A 20,658-nucleotide genomic window follows, 5' to 3' on the forward strand; every position below is an offset into this window, starting at 1 on the left:
TACTCTGTATTGTAAGTGTACTTTGTATTGTGTAGTGTACTTTGTGTTATGTAGTGTACTCTGTATTGTGTAGTGTACTCTGTATTGTGTAGTGTGCTCGTTATTATAAGTATACTTGATATTGTAGGTCTATTCTATTGTGTAGCATACTTTGTATAGTGTAGTGTACTCTGTATTGTAAGTGTACTCTATTGAAAGTGTACTCTGTATTGTGTAGTGTACTCTGTATTATAAGTGTGCTCTTTATTGTGCAATGTACTGTGTATCGTAAGTGTAATTTGTATCATGTAGTGTACTTGGTATTGTAAATGTACTCTGTATTGTGTAGTGTAGTCTGTATTGTAAGTGTACTCTGTATTGTAAGTGTACTCTGTATTGTATAGTGTCCTCTGTATTGTAAGTGTACTCTGTATTGTGTAGTGTAGTCTGTATTGTGTAGTGTCCTCTGTATTGTAAGTGTACTCTGTATTGTGTAGTGTACTCTGTATTGTAAGTGTACTCTGTATTGTGTAGTGTACTCTATTGTAAGTGTACTCTGTATTGTAGGTGTACTCTGTATTGTGTAGTGTATCTGTATTGTAAGTGTACTCTGTATTATAAGTGTACTCTTTATTGTGCAATGTACTCTGTATTGTAAGTGTACTCTGTGTAGTGTACTTGGTATTATAAGTGTACTCTGTATTGTGTAGTGTACTCTGTATTGTGTAGTGTACCCTGTATTGTAAGTGTTCTCTGTATTGTGTAGTGTACTCTGTATTGTAAGTGTACTCTGTATTGTAAGTGTACTCTGTACTGTATAGTGTACTCTGTATTGTAAGTGTACTCTGTATTGTGTAGTGTACTCTGTATTATAAGCATACTCTGTGTTGTAAGTGTACTCTGTATTGTAAGTGTACTCTGTATTGTGTAGTGTAATCTGTATTGTAAGTGTACTCTGTATTGTGTAGTGTACTGTAAGTGTACTCTGTATTGTAAGTGTAATTGTATTGTACTCTGTATTGTGTAGTATATTGTGCTTTAACTTTTAGAACAGCATACGCTGTGGTTTTTCATATATGTGTGTGTATACTTACATCTGTTTTAGCAATACATTTTGTGTATTTATATATATATTAGAGGCATAATCTGTAGACTTTTTATAAAATAAAATATTTTATACAATTAAACAGATTTCTCAATTATAGCCAGAGTCATTACAAACTGAAATCCATAACCATTTTACAGCAACCTTAGAAGGATAGAGCACAAAGTGCTTTTAATCTTTTCCCAAGAGATCAAGAGTTTCATTCACATCTTCAAAAAATATTAAGTAATAATTTACATGAAATTAATTATTCAGGAAAAAAATAGAAATTGAGAGAGATCATAAAATGCTGATCTATAAAGAGGTCCCTGTACAATTATGTTTAGTACATCACCTGACCATGTGGTTAAAGTGGTCTTTTAATAAAGATGCAAAACAGGAATCCAGGCTAGTTCTAGGATAATGGCTAAGTGTTCAGTGGGGATGGATGTTAAGTACTCTGGTTTATTGCATTCTGTTTATTGCATTTTGAATACCTTAAAATGACAATTTAATGTAGCTGAAATTACAAGAAATGTATGTTCTGCCAGCTATTTTTTAGTGAAAACCTGTGAGATATGACTAGAGATCAGAGGCTAAGCCTTTATTACATTTATGGAAATAAGAATGAATTTCTAAAAATGAAAGGGCAACTCCCAGCTGTGGAGAGTTTTATGTTTGTTTTTAACAGACTTTCTACTTCTAAGCCATTACTCCCATGAAAGAGTTCCCTACTGTAGAGCAGACCCTCAGGGCAGAAAATTTTAATCATAAACCTAAAAAAAATTGATTTGTTGACATTTTTGAAGGCATAAATATAGTCTTCATATGACCTTAACCAGGATGAGGAAACCTTGGTCAATCATGAAATTCTGACTGACTGGAGGGTAAAATCCTTCAGTGGAGTACCAGTCAAAAAAAAAAAATTCATAGGATGAGGTGATTTTACATTTGTTTTTTAAAAATATAAATCTAAAATATTGTATTTTCTGGCTTCAAAAAGTAAGAACAAGAAAAATAAAATCTATTAGCTCTCATTGCTATTGGATGATTCAACCAAAATAATGGTTTATTACTGTTATTGATACTTATGGGAAGAAAGAGAAAGAAACAGTGGTAGTAAAAGAAAGATAAATAAAATAAGAGGGTGAAGGTAAATACAGAGGAGAGGACCAACCAGGAAGCAGGGAAGAGAGAAAGAAGGAACCATGTGCTTAAAAACACAGAATGCGGTCGGGCGTGGTGGCTCGTGCCTGTAATCCCAGCTCTTTGGGAGGCCGAGGCAGGAGGATCACGAGGTCAGGAGTTCAAGACCAGCCTAGCCAACATAATGAAACCCTATCTCTGCTAAAAATACAGAAAAAAAAAATTAGCAGGGCATGGTGGCAGGCACCTGTAATCCTAGCTACTCAGGAGGCTGAGGCAGGAAAATCACTTGAACCTAGGAGGCGGAGATTGCAGTGAGCGAGACTGCGCCACTGCACACCAGCCTGGGAGACAGTGCGAGACTCTGTCTCAAAAAAAAACACACAAAACATTATCAGTTAGGAGTAGGTTTTTCTGAAGATAACAGAAAAAGCCAAAATAACAGTAGCTTAAACGAAATAAATCTTTATTTATCCTCCACATAAAATTTCAAGCCACAAGGACACTGCCAGCATGATGGCCCCACAACAATTGGCAAAGCTGGCTCATTCTGTCATGTTGCCCAGCCCGAAGTAATATGATGCTGAATTCTCGAAGATGGCTGCACATTTGCTCATCAATCAAGTCCATATTCTAACCAATCTTTGGGAGTAAAGGATAAAGAAAAGCATGCCTTGTTCCAATAGTCAAATTTCCCTGAAGTTGCACACTTAATCACATGTCCAAACCTAGATGTAAAGGATGACAATAAATGTTAACATTATCTCAAGTTAAAATTTGGAGTTTCTGTTGCTAAGTAAAAAGTGAAACATGGACATTTCTATATATAATTTGTACTCCTTGTCACCAAAACCCATCATTTATTCCTTTTTTCTGGAAACATAAAGATTAGTTATTTGTTATAGTTATAACAAAGTAATATTTCCCAATTCCTCTAAACAGTCAGAATTTTTCTGTTTGCATGTTTAATCATTAGATAACATTTTAGTAGTCAATTTTAATTTTCCCATGGAAGTTTGAAGTTTTCCTTAGATACAGAAAAGAATTTCTGGAGATTTTAAAATTTACTTTGAGATTACAAAAGGATTTCAGCCGATTAACTATGTCTGCTCATATCCTTAGTATTGTCTTCCTTCCACAATTCAAATTTACAGCTGTGATCTATTGATGGGATTAGCTAAAGCATCCAAATTTCATGTATTCTTTCAGTAAAGACAAATTGTTTAATGTAATTAAGTTGTTATTCCTTTGTAGAACAATGCATATTTAAAAAAAAAGAAAAGTCTCATTTTTATTCTATATGCCCCTATGTGGAATTGAGAAAATAAGGCTATTTCTCCATGTTGGGAATAACTTCTAAAAATTGTATCAGTGAAAAAAATAGTGTAACTTAGAATTAAACTTATGTAGCATTTACCAATATTGAAATGCATTTTCAAATTCTAATGAATAGAATGTTGTATGACTTCCAAGGCTAGGTCATAACAGGGAATATTGTGTAGTAGGCTTTCCCTCTTTCCCAGGCATGAACCTTCAGAGCCCTGAGCTGCCATATAAGAAGTCTAGCTAGCAATGCCACCATGCTGGAGAGATGATGAGGGAAAACTACATACAGATACAAACAGAGTGAGACACTCAAGAAGCCCTAGTTGTGGAATACAGCAGTGCTATGGAGGCTTGACATAACCATCTACTTTTTCAGAAACCCACATTGTCTAAGGTAAGATAGTGTGTGCGAAAGTTTATTGAATCCGTTGATTCGCTACCTATTTCTGCTAATTCACTTGATTAACATCTGTTCAATAATGATCTGTAATCCACCCTGGGAAATTTGAAATGTGAGGTGAAAAACTAAAGACCTGAAGGGCACAGGCAGTATAATTATTTTTCTTTAAAAATAAAAGTATTTCATTCAATGGGCTGGGCGCGGTGGCTCACACCTGTAATCCCAGCACTTTGGGAGGCTGAGATCTCAGGGAGGATGGTTTAAGGCTAGGAGTTTGACACCAGCCTGGTCAACAGAGTGAGACTCCATCTGTATTTAAAAGACATTAAAAATAAAAAAAGAAAAGTATTTCATTCAATGATCAAAACTTTGTCGCTTTGTGACTCGTACTTACAACAAAGCCCTACTCTCATTTGAAAGAGAAGGAAATATGACATATAGAGGAGGCAGAAATCCAGTGGAAATAATATAGTTTCAAAACCCTTTCATGTATACAGTCATGTGTTACTTAATAATGGGGATACATTCTGGGAAATGAGTCATTGGGAAACTTGGTCATTGTATGAACATCATAGAGTGTACTCATGCAAACCTGAATGGTACAGCCTAATACCAACCTATGCTATAAGGCGTAGCCTATTGCTCCCAGGCTTTTAATTTATACAGCATGTTACTGTATTGAATACTGTAGGCAACTTTGCCACAATGGTATTTGTGTATCTAAACATAGAAAAGTTACAATAAAAATATAGTATTATAATCATATGGAACCACCATCCTATAGGTAGTCTGTCATTGACCAAAATATTCTTATGCAGCACGTGACTGTATTATTTTAGCCAAACTCCACAGCAGTTCTCTAAGGATTAAAAGAAGGTTTTCTTTACACTCCAGAGATGAAAAACCTGAGATTCAAAAAGGCTAAGTGGGTCCCTGGTCAAATATCATTTCCTTTAAGACCATCATGACTAGGTTAAATCTCTCTTTCATGAGTATTTATAACACCATATGTCTTTCCATTGCAGTGCTTAAAATATTTATAATTTACATTATTTATATGACTTAAACATTAAACTTGTCTTTTCCACAAGATTGTACACTTTATTGGAGCAGGGACTGAGTCTTCTTTTGCTCACTCTTGTATGTCTAGTTTATTGTAGGTATTAAGTAATATTTTATGAATTAAGTCATGCTCTCCAATTGATAAAATAATACCTTAAAAGTACCAAACCATTGATGTGAGTCTGAACCTCCAAATCTCTAGCTCTTCAAAAGGTTTGAAAGGACCTTATTTCAGGGCTGTTTGTGGCAAAAAGTCACGGAATCCCACAAGACTTTTAAAATGTCTTCCTGCTGAACTAGAATTCAGATTTTTAAATTCAGTCACCAGATGAAGCAAGATAATCACTAACAAATCATAAACGTGGTGATGTGTTTCAAAGACAGTATTTTCATTTATTCATTTACTCAATTATTTACGCATTTTTAACAAATACATTTCAGTACCTCCTAAAATGACATTAGGTGGTATAGAGAATAAAATGAAATTCATGTACTCAGAATCTTTATAATCAATTTTAAGTAGTCATAGAATTATATGTCATTTTTTGAAATGAAAGATGACAACAGAAGATTAAGTTCCAAAAGCATTGTGCAGGGAATTCATCTATTAGGCATTTATTGAAAACCGAAGCTGTTAGATATAGTTTCATGGAAAAAGATATGCAAAAGCAGGATAAGTCACACACTTACTGTGGAAACTGCAGGCATGATTGGGGCAACTAATTAGTGTGTGGTAATGCAGTTAGGAGGGGGAATGTGATGACAATAATGAATAAGCAAGCAAAAGCAAGATCGCAAAGGCCCTTGTGTTCTCTTCATCCTGAAATCTATTGGAAGCTATGGCATAATTTTCCTGTTGGCAAGTCATATGGAAATAATGCAGATTGTCTAGTAGACATCTGTAGATGTCTAGTTTATTGTATGAAGTAATATTTTATGAATGAGTTAATTAAGTCATACTCTTCATTTGATGAAATAATACCCTAGAATGGGATAGGGCAGGGTGCAAATGGCTTACAGAAGGCAAGGAGGTGAGCTATGAGTGTTGTAAACAACACAGATACAAGATATCAGAACATAGAAGCTACAGTTCTTGTTGATTTAGTGAATACTGTGAGCTGAAGAAAAATGAGTAAGACACAGAAATATAATGTAAGTCCTAGAATTCTTATTTCAGAGGTTAGGAAGAAGATGGTGCCATTTACTAAGGAAGAAAAAAAGAACTGTAGCTTATACAAATTTGGGGGAGAGAATAAATCATTCAGCTCAAGTACATATAAATTAAGGTGTTAGTGAAAGATGCAATCGTAGATATTCATGAGACAGTTGAAATTTAAAAATAAAATAGAGAACATATAAAGACACAAAAAAGGATTGATATCAAATGGGACAAAAAGAGAAAAGCTACATCACTGAAAGTCAACAGCACATCAGAGGTATTTTGTGACAAAAATTTAGATTAAGTCACATAGGATCAATACATAGTATGAGAACAGAAAGATGAGGAGGGAATCATGGAGAAAACTAACAGGGCTTGAACAGAACTAGAGGAGACTGCGAAGAATTGGCCCAGATACATGACAATAAGCTGGTGAGGGTAATGACCCCAAAACCAAGGGAGGACAGAGTCCTGTGAAAGAGGAAGTAATCAACAGCGTCGGGTGCTGCTGCTGAATGTTCAAATAATGTAAGGACTGAAAGAAAAACGTTGATTTTGGCAGTAATATCCTAATATTACTGGTAACCATCGTGAGGGCAGTTTCAGTTTGGTGCCAGAGGCAGAAGGCAGATTTCAATAAGTTGAAGTGGAACTGGCAGGTGAGGAAACCAGTTCTTCAGTGAGAAGAGATTCCTTTTCAAAAAGCTTGGCTATAGAGACACAGTGAGATCTAGGCTAGTGAGGACTGTGTGGCAAAGGAAGGGTCTTTTATTTTAATGTGGAAGAACATAGACTGTATTTTTTAGGGTGATACAAATGGGTAGACAGAAAATTATTGATTTCACAAGATTCCTAAAGAATTTGGAAGAGACAGGATCCAAATTTCAGGTAGAGATACGTATTTCAAATAAAAGACTATAAAATTGAAGCAAAGTTGTTAAATATGACTCCTAATATCATAAATATCATAAATTTGTAGGTGATAACAGAGGAAATACCTGTCTGATGCTCTCAATGTCATCAATTAAACTGAAGGCACAACAGAAAGGATTTGTCAGTAAGTTAAGCAAGAATGGGAGAAATGGGTCTGTAGAAAAGAAGCACAGCACAGTGGGGGGGGGGGGGAGGGGAGGTATGAGCAGTGAGAGGGTAGATAGAACGAGAATCTTCTATTTTTGATGTTGGTAGAGTTGATCCTGTCAATCAGAATGGATGACACACAAGTATTAAATCTTGGAAGCTCTCTCTGGGCTAGATTTCAACCTTTGCTTATAGCTTGGGGAGAACCAGAGTAGCCCCAAGAGAAGGGCTTGGTTATCTGTGCCATGGGAACGAGGAAGCCTTAAGATAGCAAATGACAATTTGTCAAATTGCATGGAATTCCTTCATTACTTTAATAGTTGATATGGTCATACCTGTACATACTGACAGAATATCAGCTGTTAGTGTTGGCCAAGGATAGTAAAGAAAATCAGGCCTGCAGATTTTGGTTATAATTTGTTTTCTATTGCCACTGAGCAAAGAGATACTGGACACAGTGGTGGACAGGGTGGGCCTAGAAAATAAATGTTAGTTTGCAGTCCAGTGATTAATTTGAAATCTTTTCACCAGATTCCCAATAGACAGTGAAAAAGTTGTTTTATGACTCATCACAGTTTATCTCTGGATGGAAGGATGTATTAGTCCATTCTTGCACTGCTATAAAGAAATGTCTGAGACTGGATAATTTATAAAGAAAAGACTTTTAATTGCTTCATAGTTCTGCAGGATGTATGGGAAGCATTGCAGTTTCTGCTTGTGGTGGGGGGTGCATCAGGAAATTCCAACCATGGCAGAAAGCAAAAGGGGAATGAGGAGCTTCACATGGCTGGGGCAGGAGGAAGCAGGGAAGGTGCCACACACTTTTAAATGACCAGATCTCAAGAGAATTCACTCACTATCCCAAGAACAGCACCAGAGGGGAATCCACCCCCGTGATCTCGTTACCTCCCACCAGGCCCCACCTCTAACACTGAGGATTACAACTCAACATGTCATTCAGGCAGGGACACAGATCCAAACCATATCAAAGGGCTAGGACAATAAAGTCATAGTTATAATAGTAACTATGACTAATAATGGTCTTCATAGTCATGAGAAATAAACATTGCTTATCTGCCCGTCCTCAACAACCCATTCCCATAGTCACACCTTAAAGCTTGTCATTACCAGTTACAGCATCAGCTCCAATATTTTTTATGTCTAGCATCCCATTCTAGGAACAATACTTCTTGACTTTTTAGCAAATTCCTTCTTATACTCCCACTCACAGATTATATTCAACACACTGACCCTACCATTTCTTCAGTGTCTACTCCCTCAATCCATGTCTCCCTTTCTTTTTACTCAGCTTAAATTTCATTCTATGGCCCAGCATTAAAATAACTCCTATGCAAATATGCTGATTTCTTTTTACCCTCCTCCACTCTGGAAGAACTTATATGGTAAAACCTATTAATCACAAGCCTCTCCCTACTTCCTCTTTCACTTGAGCAGCTAAACCTACTGGGAGTGAAAAAAAAACAATCTTGCTGATTTTATCAGCTGAGTCTCATGAAAATCAAATTATATAATGAAGGTGAACATTTCTTGTAAACCATAAAGTGTATGCATATAACCTTTCATTTTTGTTTCATTTTCACTTTAAATTCAAAGTAGCAAATTCATAGCATATTTTTACAATTGCCAGATAAATCTACACTTCCCTAATTCATTTCCCCCCAACTCTACCATACTACTAACCATTTCACACATTCCCCTCTCTACTCAAACATTTAAAGCCTCCTTCCCCTTCTCAATTTAAGTTTATGTCATTACTTTTTCCTTCATTGGCAACTCAACATATATAGAGCAAACTACAGAGTCAAATTAGTCTTGAAAATTTCTTGAAAGTTAACACATTGGAGACTGACATACCATCTCTTGCATTTAATACAACTAGGCTTTCTTCTAGCATTGAAACTGTTTCTTTAGTTTAGTAACAGATATAGCCTGCATTCACAGTCCATGTTGTACCAAAAATATCTGTCTTTAAACATTATACATTCCATAGCAAGATGCACACACAACAAGTGGTATATGGGAAGTGACTTCACCTGGAGAAAGAGTAGATTTACCTCTCCCATCTCACTCTTACTCTAGGGCATAAATGCATTAAATAAAATGGTAGGATAAATGTTTACCCTATATAAATCTATATTTCTATATCTTTTTAGTATGTTGGTTTTTTGATATGTGGACGGTCTGAGTTACTGAGTGCGAAATTATTTTTTATTTTTTAATTAATTAATTAATTTATTTTTTGCAACAGAGTCTCACTCTATCGCCCAGGCTGGAGTGCAGTGGTGTGATCTCAGCTCACCGGCTCACTGCAACCTCTGCCTCCCGGGTTCAAGTGATTTTCCTGCCTCAGTCTCCCGAGTAGCTGGGACTACAGGTGTGTGCCACACGCCCAGCTAATTTTTGTATTTTTAGTAGTGACAGGGTTTCACCATGTTGGCCATGCTGGTCTCAAACTCCTGACCTCAGGTGATCCACCCGCCTCAGCCTCCCAAAGTGCTGGGATTACAGGCGTGAGCCACCATGCCTGGCCGAGTGTGAAATGTTAATACATATTATATAATAAATGTATTATGTGATCCCACTGTAAAACACAATGTGTTTCCTGCTTCTTATTAAATTTAATAGTCCATTTAAAATGCTTAGTACAGTGTCTGGCATACAGTAAACCATAAATGTTAGCTATTAGTAGTAGTCTTTTTAGTACAAGTGTTAATATTCAAGAGTTGATGTTACAGCCAAGTAGAGAGGATATAGGCAATGAAGATAAATGGTGGCATAGCATAAGTGCTAAATAACTATTATAGGTGCTTAGAGCAGAGAGAGATCACCATCAGCTGCAACATCAATGATTAGATTTGAAATGTTATTCATGAAAATACGTGAGGTTACAAGAAAAAGAAAGCCAGCAGCTGTGAACCAACGGTTCAGATAAAATACGAGGCAAAATTGGAGACAATTTCTAGACTAATTCCAGAAAGATAAACCACAAAATGAAAGGTTATATACATATACTTTATGGTTTACAAGAAATGTTCACCTTCATTATATAATTTAATTTTCATGAGACTCAGCTGATAGAAGGGCAGGTGTTTCTGTTTTAATTTTACTAATGAAGAAATTGTCCTTTAGAGACTGGTTGACTTTCTTAGACTCCTTCTGCTCAGCAATAGAACCTGAAGAAAAGCTACATAGTGGTTCTCTGACTCTAGGCCCAGCATTCTAGCCATTGTATTCTTCCTGTTTTGCCTGAAACAATAATTCAAGGAGAATACATGTGCTGTGATAGTAAGTGGCAGGCTTAATATATTGCTTAAAGTACTTTGTTGTGTTGACAAAGTCCATTTAAAAGGAATGAGGAAATCTTTAAAAGTTGTACAACCATCAATACTGTTTTCCATTAACTAGACACGCTGGTATCATCTTAATTCAAATATTTGTAAGCAGAAAAGAGATGCTCATTTTCATTCACAATGCCTCCCGTACCCCATCTGGCACAAGCAATTTCCTTTTGTTTGACTTTAAACTGTGTTATAAAGAAATTAATTTTACCCGGAGGGCTTTCACTATAAATCTCACAACTTTCATTCTGGTTAATTTCTCAGTTTCATCATTGGTAACAAATTATTTTTGTGGGGGGAATTGTGCTTGTCAGTTTCTCTAGTTTAGCACATCAGATTTTTTATTAGGTCTTGCCATTAACAAAATTCTTTGTTTTCTTTCCAAAGTTGTCAACAGCTATTCTAATTATTTTATCATAAGGACACATTTTACATTGGTATATATTTATTAATTGGGAAATTACCTTTTCAAATTAGTTTATAATGAGAATGATTATGTTTATTGTCACTTAGACAAGTGGTTGAGTGAAAAAAGAATCAATTTAACTTAATGTTTGTGATTAGTAACTAAAAATATAAATGTGTACCTCGTAATTGTTTAACCAGACTTCTTGTGGAGTTTTCTCTATGATTTTAATAAGTGATTAGAAAAGTCTGCTGATGCATAACCTCAGATTCCTAAAGGTCACTGGTCTTTGGAAGACAAAAGACAAAAAAATAGAACAATGCTATCACTATTATTAATTCTTTCTTAATTCACTACTCAAAGTTGGGCTAGACTTGTCATCAAGAATATAAAGGTTGACAAGATATAATTCCTGGCTTCAAAGAAGTCATAATCTAAAAATGTCTCACTATCAACAGCTACCACTTTTTCAACATTTTCTGCATTATGCAGACTTCCAGCTTTTTATCACAAGAAATATAAATCCTATCAACTTTGGAAGAAAAATGCATAGTAAGAAAAGTGAAATTCACAGAAGTTACTTACTAAAGGTTATAGAGCTACTAAGTAGTAGATTGAGGAACTGAACCTGTCTCTCTGTCTCTCTCTCTCTCCTCCTCCCACCCCCTACCCTCCCAGCCCCCTGGCCAACCCCCATCCCTCACTCCTACTCCTTACCTTTCTTTCACTACCGTGGGATGAGAGCTATATAGTTAGCAGTTGCCGGACAACCATGCTATAAAAGCATGAAAGAGTCACTGCCTCACTTTTCTTGGTCTCTACCACTCAGAAAGACCTGACCTTGAATATTAGTCAAAGAAAACCCCATACTCACCGAGATCACTATTTATCTCACATACATGGTCTTTCAAACATCCTGGAGGCGATGCTGTTCACAAATCACCGGGTATTGCTGAGGCGTTTGGTCAGCACTTCCAGAGAGCATCATGATCTAAGCCTAGAGCCAAAGCTGGTCAAACTCCTATGGCAGTGTCTTCTGAGAAACCACACAGGATATCATGTGCAATCTTTAGTTCAGATAAACAGGCATTTTTGAGCTCTAACTCTGTGCTAGAATCTGAACCCAAAAAGTAGGAATAAATGGAGAATTAAAACAATGTCTGCCCTCAGAAATTCTAAGGAGAAACACATCATAAGCTCATTTGGATGAGGATTAAGAGCAAAATAGAAATTTATTCAGAGATAACATGGAAAAAAAATATTTTTCTTATCGGAAATGTCCAAAAACTCAACATTGTCAGATGTAAAAGAATGCTCTCTCTGGGTTGATATGGGATGATGGTGATAGTATCACAGTAAAATTGTAATATTTTGAACATTTAAAACAATTTTACAAAAATATTTATCACAATAAAATTAGAGAGGTGTCTCTTAAAAGTACATACTGAGGGAGATTAGATTTAAAGCCTACTTTAGTGTAATCAGCTGCAAACTGTGATCCCCAGCAATTTACCTACTTCTCCTAGACTCAATTTCTTCATCTAAAAAGAAGTGGTAGTAATGACATCTACTTTTCATGTGTGTCTGATGTTTGAATGAGATAATGAGGGTTAAATGCTTAGTACATTTTATTGAGAGGCAGAATGTACGCATGTAAACAGAATCAGTATTTAAATTTGCAAAAACACATATAATTTACTTTTGGAGAGTCTGATGTTCTGTAGGATACAGAATTTCAGGCTGCTTTGACAATTATTGTAGATGAATATTTCAATATTTATCTGTAGGAAAGGGAATAGAACATCAGAAATGCCTGATGTGTTATAATCCTATGATTGATGGAGTATCAGATATTGATAATTTTTGGTTTTTTATCATAAAGTTGTTCAGAAATCTTCGAGCTGGAAGACCTCACGTATGCAAGACAAAACTATGTTTACATGGCCTAGACCAGCATGCTCTTCTATCCTGAGTGGATTGTAGTTATTCTGAAATTGCTTGTGGCACTGTTATAATGTGGGTTTCACAGCAGGGACCATAACTTCTATCTGTGAATTTGTAGTGCCTGACACATAGCAGGTGCTCAATAAGTGCCTGTTGAAGGGAAACTGGTAACTTCCATTCGTTTAAACATTATAAATTTTACTTTTTCGATATATACATTTACAACCTCATTTTGATTTCTAATCACAACATAATAAAAATTACTGACAAAATCACACAGCTGGAGAAATTGATGTAATTAGTGTCACTTTAAATTCATAAACACCATGATTACCGGCCTGTAGTAGATATTCACTAGCACCCTGTAATCCCAATATATTTCTCCAAGTAGCTTATTTTTCTATTTTCTACTCAGCTGCTTTTTTTTTTTTTTTTTTTTTTTTTTTTGTTGAGATGGAGTCTTGCTTGCTGTGTCGCCCAGGCTGGAGTGCAGTGGTGCGATCTTGGCTCACTGCAAGCTCCACCTCCCGGGTTCATGCAGTTCTCCTGCCTCAGCCTCCCAGGTAGCTGGGACTACAGGCACCCACCACCATGCCCGGCTAATTTTTTTGTTTTTTGTTTTTTTTAGTAGAGACGGGATTTCAACGTGTTAGCCAGGATGGTCTCGATCTCCTGACCTCATGATCCGCCCACCTCGGTCTCCTAATCAGCTGCTTTTTATTGCTTTTTGTATACCTCCCCCCACCACCACCACTGTATTGGGATGATCTTGCCTCACAGTTCACAGATAAAACAGAAGCCATTGTATTGGAGTTCCTCTTCTTCCCATCACCAAATCAACAAACCTACCTGACTCTGCACTCATCTTTTTCTGCCCTTTAAATGCAATGGAGGAGGCATCTCCCTCCCAACATTCAGCAAAGGTGATTCCTTTACAAGTCCATGTCCTTTTGCCATTCACCTTTTGAAGGGCTTTGCTGCCTGATTATTCTGCGTCTCTTGTGCATCACCAATCTCTCCATATATACTAAAGTATTCCCACTAGCATGCAACTGCTGTTTACCACAGTCCATCTGGGAGCAATGTTTCCTGACCTCCGCTTACTCTGTTCCCATTTCTCTGTTCCCTTTCTGGGCCAAACTTGTCACAAGAGTTGCCACATCATGCTCTCTACACTCCTCCTAGCTGTTCACCCTTCAAATTCATTGCAGTTTCTCTTCCACCCTCACCATCTCTACATAACTGTTCTTGTTAAAGTCTCCAATGACCCCATGTTTTCTGCTCTCACTGGACCCTCAACAGTTCATCATTCCTTCATGAAATACTCTTCTTTCTTGCCATCCACAATACCACTTTATTTTAACCTTTCTCCTACCTGCATACTCCTTTAAAATAAATTCTGAATATGAGCACTTATTACCATCCCCACTGCTGCTTCCCTACTCCAAAGCATAATCATTTCTTTACAAAATTTTTGTAATTGGCTTCTAACTAGTATCCCTACTCTACTCATTATCCTTACCTGTTAACAGCCTTTTCCCCACTCATCAGCATTAAAAATCCTCATAGCTTTCTGCCTTACTCAATTCAAAATCCAGAGTGATTACCAGGACCCATAAGGCTATATCCAACCTGGCCCCTGGTTACCTGTCTGACGTTGTTACCTTTTACCTTCTTCCCCATTCCTTGGGCTCCAGACATACTACTCTTCTCTTGTTGCTGTTCCTGCAGGTTCCAGGAAACTTCCCATAAGGGCGTTTATATTTCCTGTTTCTCAGACTAGAACATTCTTTGCCTGGATATCAGTAGGCTTATTTCCTACTCAGTTCTTTGTTCAAATATCACCTTATCACAAAAGACTTTTCTGCTCATCCCAAAATCTTTATTTTTCTTTCACAGCTTTTATAAAAATATGCCATGATATACATGAATTGTTTACTGCGATTCCCTATTCTAGCATATAAGCTCCAAGAGAGTGGAGACTTGGTCTCTTTGTTTACTGCTGATTCCTCAGCTCTTGGAACAGTCTGGTACTTAGTAATTATTTATTAAGTAAATGGTAAATTGAATTTTTTGTTTACTTGCATACTTTTACTGGGTTATAAACCCTATGACAGCCTATCAAAAAACTATATAGCTAATTAAATTATCACAGAGGCTACTGAAAATTCTCAATATACTTACTTGATACTTCCACACAATTTTCTTAACAGAACTAAACTCAACATGTCAAAACTAAACTCGTTATTCTACCCATCAAACTATGTGTTCCTGACTTTACTATTTCCATTAATGCAGTGCGATCCTCTCAGTCATGCAATTTAGATATTTAAGCCTCTTTTTACCTTTTATGCTTCTCCCTTATTGCTGTATTTACATCAACAGATGCCAAATTTTTAATTATTACTTCTGTAAGGACACTTTGCCTCTTTGTTTCCATTCCCACTGCCACACACTAGTTTAGACTTTTTTGCTTGAATCTGTCTTAATCATCTTCTAATTCTTCTCCTGGTCTTCACTTCTGGATGTTTTGATCATATTATTAACTAATTAATCACTCTTAATCATAACTCTCATACTCAAATCCTTAATTGTCTATCCATCACCAGTTTAGCTCCAGTGAGCATATAATTTATTATCCAAATAAGTACATTTTTCAGAGTAAAAAGGACACTATTATTAATTACATTGGGACGACACATATGAACCGGAATTGTCCAAGCAAACCAAAATGCATGGTCATTTTAACTTCCACAAGGACTGTTGATTGCTTACTCAGTAATCATTCCTCCCTTCTTTCTGAAAAAAACAACACACACACACACACAAAACAAAACAAAAAAACAGTTTTTTTAAGCATTTACTCCTCCTAAGAATGATTTAGTGATATAAATTGAATTTTCTTAGCCAACATGGAAATTGCATTGCATTGCATTCCTTTTGTCAACAATTGATTTAGCAAGGAGGATATAATCTAATTCTACCCTCTGAAAAGTGAGAGGTAGTTTGTTTCAGGAAAAGAGATTCATGAAAAAGGATTATGGATACATTTCTTATCCTTATTCTGGTTTATGTCTTGTCTGCATGTAATGCCTGAAGCTTCAGTAGCCAGTTTGTGATCATGAGGTGAGCTAGCGGGAGACAAAGCTGACATCCTAGCCTATCTGAGAGAAAAATGAAAACAACTTGGTTCTTTAATTATATTATTGAAATACTGAATTAAGCAAAACTGTGGGTAACTTGCTCCTAAAAGCAGGATACTCTTCTGCTAGTGTGAGATAATACATTTTCCTTATTGTTTAAATGAATTAAAGTGGAGTTTTCATTAGTTGCTGCTGAAAGCATTCCATTTGATGCAAGCTAACACATCTGTCTGCCTCTTTCTTACTCTCTCTCTCTCTTTCTGGCTTTCAGTATTCCTTACCTACAGCTTCTTCCTCCTTCTTATCTAAAACCTGTTTCAGTACACTCTACTTTTTAGATGAAGACCAGAATCTATTTTTAATATACTTTAATTTTTGTACTGTCTTTATACAGGTTGCCCCTCATTTCAGAAATACCTTCTGTTCATTTTCTGAAAGCTAAAACCCTCCAGACCTACCCATCTCAGATATTATCTCCTCATGAAAGTTTACTGATTCTTGAAATGAATCCTATCCTTGTGTCTTTTAAACCTATATTGCAATAAATTCACATTTCTCTCATTACACTGATTTAACCACATCCTACAGTTTTATGCACAATGCTAAATCTTCTACCTATTCATATTCTTCTCAGTATGCTTTAAACATCTGACACAGAATTTTGCATATTGAGTAGTTATTAAAATTGATATTTTGAAAACATTTCACAATGTACAGTTATTAGTGAGTTGAGTAGTAGTACTGTTTACTATAATTTGCAAGTTGCCACACTAAGAAAAGTATGTCCCTATCCTCAACTTAGTATTTTAAAACATAGAAGAGGGAAAAAATAGGTATCTAATAATTAACATTTTTTTGGTTGGCAAACAGATGCTACATATAATACATCTTTTGCATGCATCTGCCCTAGATAACTAGTTTGCCAAAGTAATTTTATTGTCAGTGCATTTCCACGATATATATTGAACACTTTGAAGAGATAAATGGAAGCTTGCCATACAGGATGCCAAATTCAAAACGTCATTCTTTACTGAATTAAAAAGAATACAGGGGAAAGACAGAAATATGTATCAGTTTATGGTTATACTTCTTACTCAGATGAAATGCCTCTGCTTTACTATGTTAATATTTTCATCAGACTTGAAAGTCTATTCCTGTTCCAGTTCCTTTATTTTAAAGAATTGAATTTACCAAGAGAGACTAAGGCAGGGAGAGTCAGGAGAGGGCTTACAATGATGGAGTGGTTAATATATGTCCAGGCACCATACTAAGAACTTTACATATGTCATCTTATTTTATCCTTAGTATAATCCCCCAAGGTAGATATTTTTTTATCTCCAGTCTACTAACGAGAAATCAGATGCACAGAATAGTGTCCGCCAATATAGTTACCAAATGACAGAGCCAAGATTTGAACCCACATAATTGATTAACTAAACCCAGGTCACCTTCACCAAATATGTAAATATCTTAATATTTTTGCTTAAAGGTCAAAAGCTATGTTTAGTAATATAGAATTTTCAGGATGTAAATTAAGGAATTCACAAGTTAGTAGATGAAGAAAATGCCCATGAATAATAAAATATAAAGAAAAATTTAGTAAAACCATAAAGAGTTCGGAAATGAAATATTGCAATGTCTGAATTTAGATTCGGGCTATGGATAGGTTATGTACAAAGTGAGTGCAGAAAGCACAAGCAAGAGAGTGCAGAGAGGGAGACAGGGAAAGGCAAGATACCAATAAACAGTGCATTAATAAATAGAAATGTCCAGGGGCAACTGATGTTTAATTCTGCTAGAAGCCTCTGAGGAGTTAAGTGGAATGCATTTTAAAATTGCTCCACCTGGGGATTGAGAAGCTGAGCTATTTATCTATTCACTTACATCTTTCATTGTTTGAGGGTTATCTCTGGGGGCTGTTATATCCTCAGCATATCAGGGCTTCCCTGCACTACAAGCACTGCACTGGGAAAAGTCCTCAGGCAGAGGAGCAGAGACAAAAACCCTTGCGCTGCGAAATTGTCAGACCACACATGCACATGCATGACACCTGTCCACAGCTCAGAAGGGAAACGGGATGAGCAACAACACAGTCAGCTATGCATGGGAATGTAAGGGAGTTTAAGGAGTGTGAGGGAATCAGGGCAGGAATCACAGACGAGATAACATTTTGGGTGGGTAGAACTGAACTCAACAAGGTTTGACAACATGTACGGAATAAGAGGCCGGAAGTGGAAATGAGTTTTGCTCAATTTCAGCCTACCTTGGCAATCCAATTTAAAATGGCAACACTTTCTTCCCACCATCCCTTACCACAATTCTTTGTTTGTTTGTTTGTTTGTTTGTTTGTTTGTTTGTTTGTTTTGGAGACAGTCTTGCTCTGTCGCCCAGGCTGGAGTGCAGTGGCGTGACCTTGGCTCATTGCAACCTCCATCTCCTGGGTTCCAGTGATTCTCATGCCTCAGACTCCGGAGTAGCTAGGACTACAGGTACGCACCACCACGCTGGGCTAATTTTTGTATTTTTAGTAGACATGGGGTTTCGCCATGGTGGCCAGGCTGATCTCAAACGTCTGACTTCAAGTGATCTGCCCGCCTCGGTCTCCCAAAGTGCTGGGATTACAGGCATGAGCCACCACACCCAGCCCCCTTACCACAATTTGGTCCCCCTGCTTACGTGATCTACTTGCTTTCCATAGCAATTTCTATCACACAGTATAATTTACTCAGTTGTTATGTTTATTGTTTTCTGTCTATACCATCTACTGCCACTATAATGTAAGTTCCAATAGGGCAGGAAATTCGTATATTTTGTTCACTGATATATCCTAGGTGCCTAGAAGGGTGTCAGACACTTCAAAGTTGTTTGATAAACATTTGTTGAACAAAATAATGAACTTGAGCATTAAGCTCTTCAATTAGTAGATGGTTATCTATAAGTTTAATGAAGATGAAGAATCTAAAAAGAGAAGAAAGAATGAGAAAGAAAATGAATGAATGCAGTTTGGTGCCCAGTTGAATCCGCTGGATCCCTATGAGACATCAGTCATGTTTCTGTACACTGGAAAAGAAAGAAGGGCAAAGAATCTATGTTTTGTTGGCACTCTGTTTTTGCTGTTTAACTTTATATTCAGCATCATGCATTTGGTACGTTTTCAAGGATCTTTTTTCTCAGTAAATCATCTATGTTTATAGTATTAATATACCCTGGCGGAAACAATAATCTCACATTTTTCTGGCATCATCTATCCTCAAGGGCCTCTGAGCTTTTGTGCTGAAAAGTTATTTTTCTTACGGTTTTGCATTTGCTTCTTTAAACTGAGAGCATCTGTCACAGGAGCTGATTCTGCTTGGCAGCTCCCACTCACTCAATAGTGCCCTTAACATCACTACCAGACTCAGAAATCTGCTTTCTCTATGTCTTATTTTTCTGAGCTAAAGTGTGCCATGATTCTCCTCTGATCATACACGCTGGGTGGAACTATGAGACACCATCACTGGCCATCAAGAAATGCAAATCAAAGCCACAATGAGATACCATCTCACACCAGTTAGAATGGCAATCATTAAAAAGTCAGGAAACAACAGGTGCTGGAGAGGATGTGGAGAAATAGGAACACTTTTACACTGTTGGTGGGACTGTAAACTAGTTCAACCATTGTGGAAGTCAGTGTGGCGATTCCTCAGGGATCTAGAACTAGAAATACCATTTGACCCAGCCATCCCATTACTGGGTATATACCCAAAGGATTATAAGTCATGCTGCTATAAAGACACATGCACACGTATGTTTATTGCAGAATTATTCACAATAGCAAAGACTTGGAACCAACCCAAGTGTCCAACAACTATAGACTGGATTAAGGAAATGTGGCACATACACACCATGGAATACTATGCAGCCATAAAAAAGGATGAGTTCATGTCCTTTGTAGGGACATGGATGAAACTGGAAATCATCATTCTCAGTAAACTATCGCAAGGACAAAAAACCAAACACCACATGTTCTCACTCATAGGTGGGAATTGAACAATGAGAACACATGGACACAGGAAGGGGAACATCACTCTCTGGGGACTGTTGTGGGGTGGGGGGAGGGGGGAGGGATAGCATTAGGAGATATACCTAATGTAAATGACGAGTTAATGGGTACAGCACACCAGCATGGCACATGTATGCATATGTAACTAACCTGCACGTTGTGCACATGTACCCTAAAACTTAAAGTATAATAATAATAAAATAAAAAATAAAAAATAAAAAAAAGAGATACAAAGTCTTTAGAAGTGGACTCTGTGCTTTGACTTTGTGTCATAGGCAGCCTTAAAAGCAATATTATTCTGTAACTAGTACTGGCACTTATGCTAGTTCTTGGATGATCAGACATACATTAGAAACACTCATGTGATAGCCAGTGACTGTTTCTGATATTTAGGTTTACATCTGCTTCTGCCCAGTAAGATGAATGTCATTTACATAGATTACAATAATTTGGAAATTTTCTTAATTATGTTGATGTTTACCTTTGTGCTAATGATAAAGAAATGGTTTGTTAGGCAAATTAATAGAG

At 36.6% G+C, this 20,658-nt stretch overlaps 1 long non-coding RNA gene across 1 annotated transcript in view; it reads right to left on the reverse strand.

Annotated features, from left to right (window-relative positions):
- Positions 1-2,735: 2,735 nt before the first annotated feature.
- LOC109028290 (uncharacterized) overlaps positions 2,736-20,658 on the reverse strand; it is a 40,712-nt gene continuing 22,789 nt past the window's right edge. The window contains exon 3 of the long non-coding RNA XR_008668332.2: positions 2,736-2,937. This is a non-coding gene — a long non-coding RNA (uncharacterized lncRNA). The remainder of the gene's footprint in view (positions 2,938-20,658) is intronic.

The sequence above is a fragment of the Gorilla gorilla genome, chromosome 13, assembly GCF_029281585.2.
Source record: "Gorilla gorilla gorilla isolate KB3781 chromosome 13, NHGRI_mGorGor1-v2.1_pri, whole genome shotgun sequence".
NCBI lineage: Eukaryota > Metazoa > Chordata > Mammalia > Primates > Hominidae > Gorilla > Gorilla gorilla.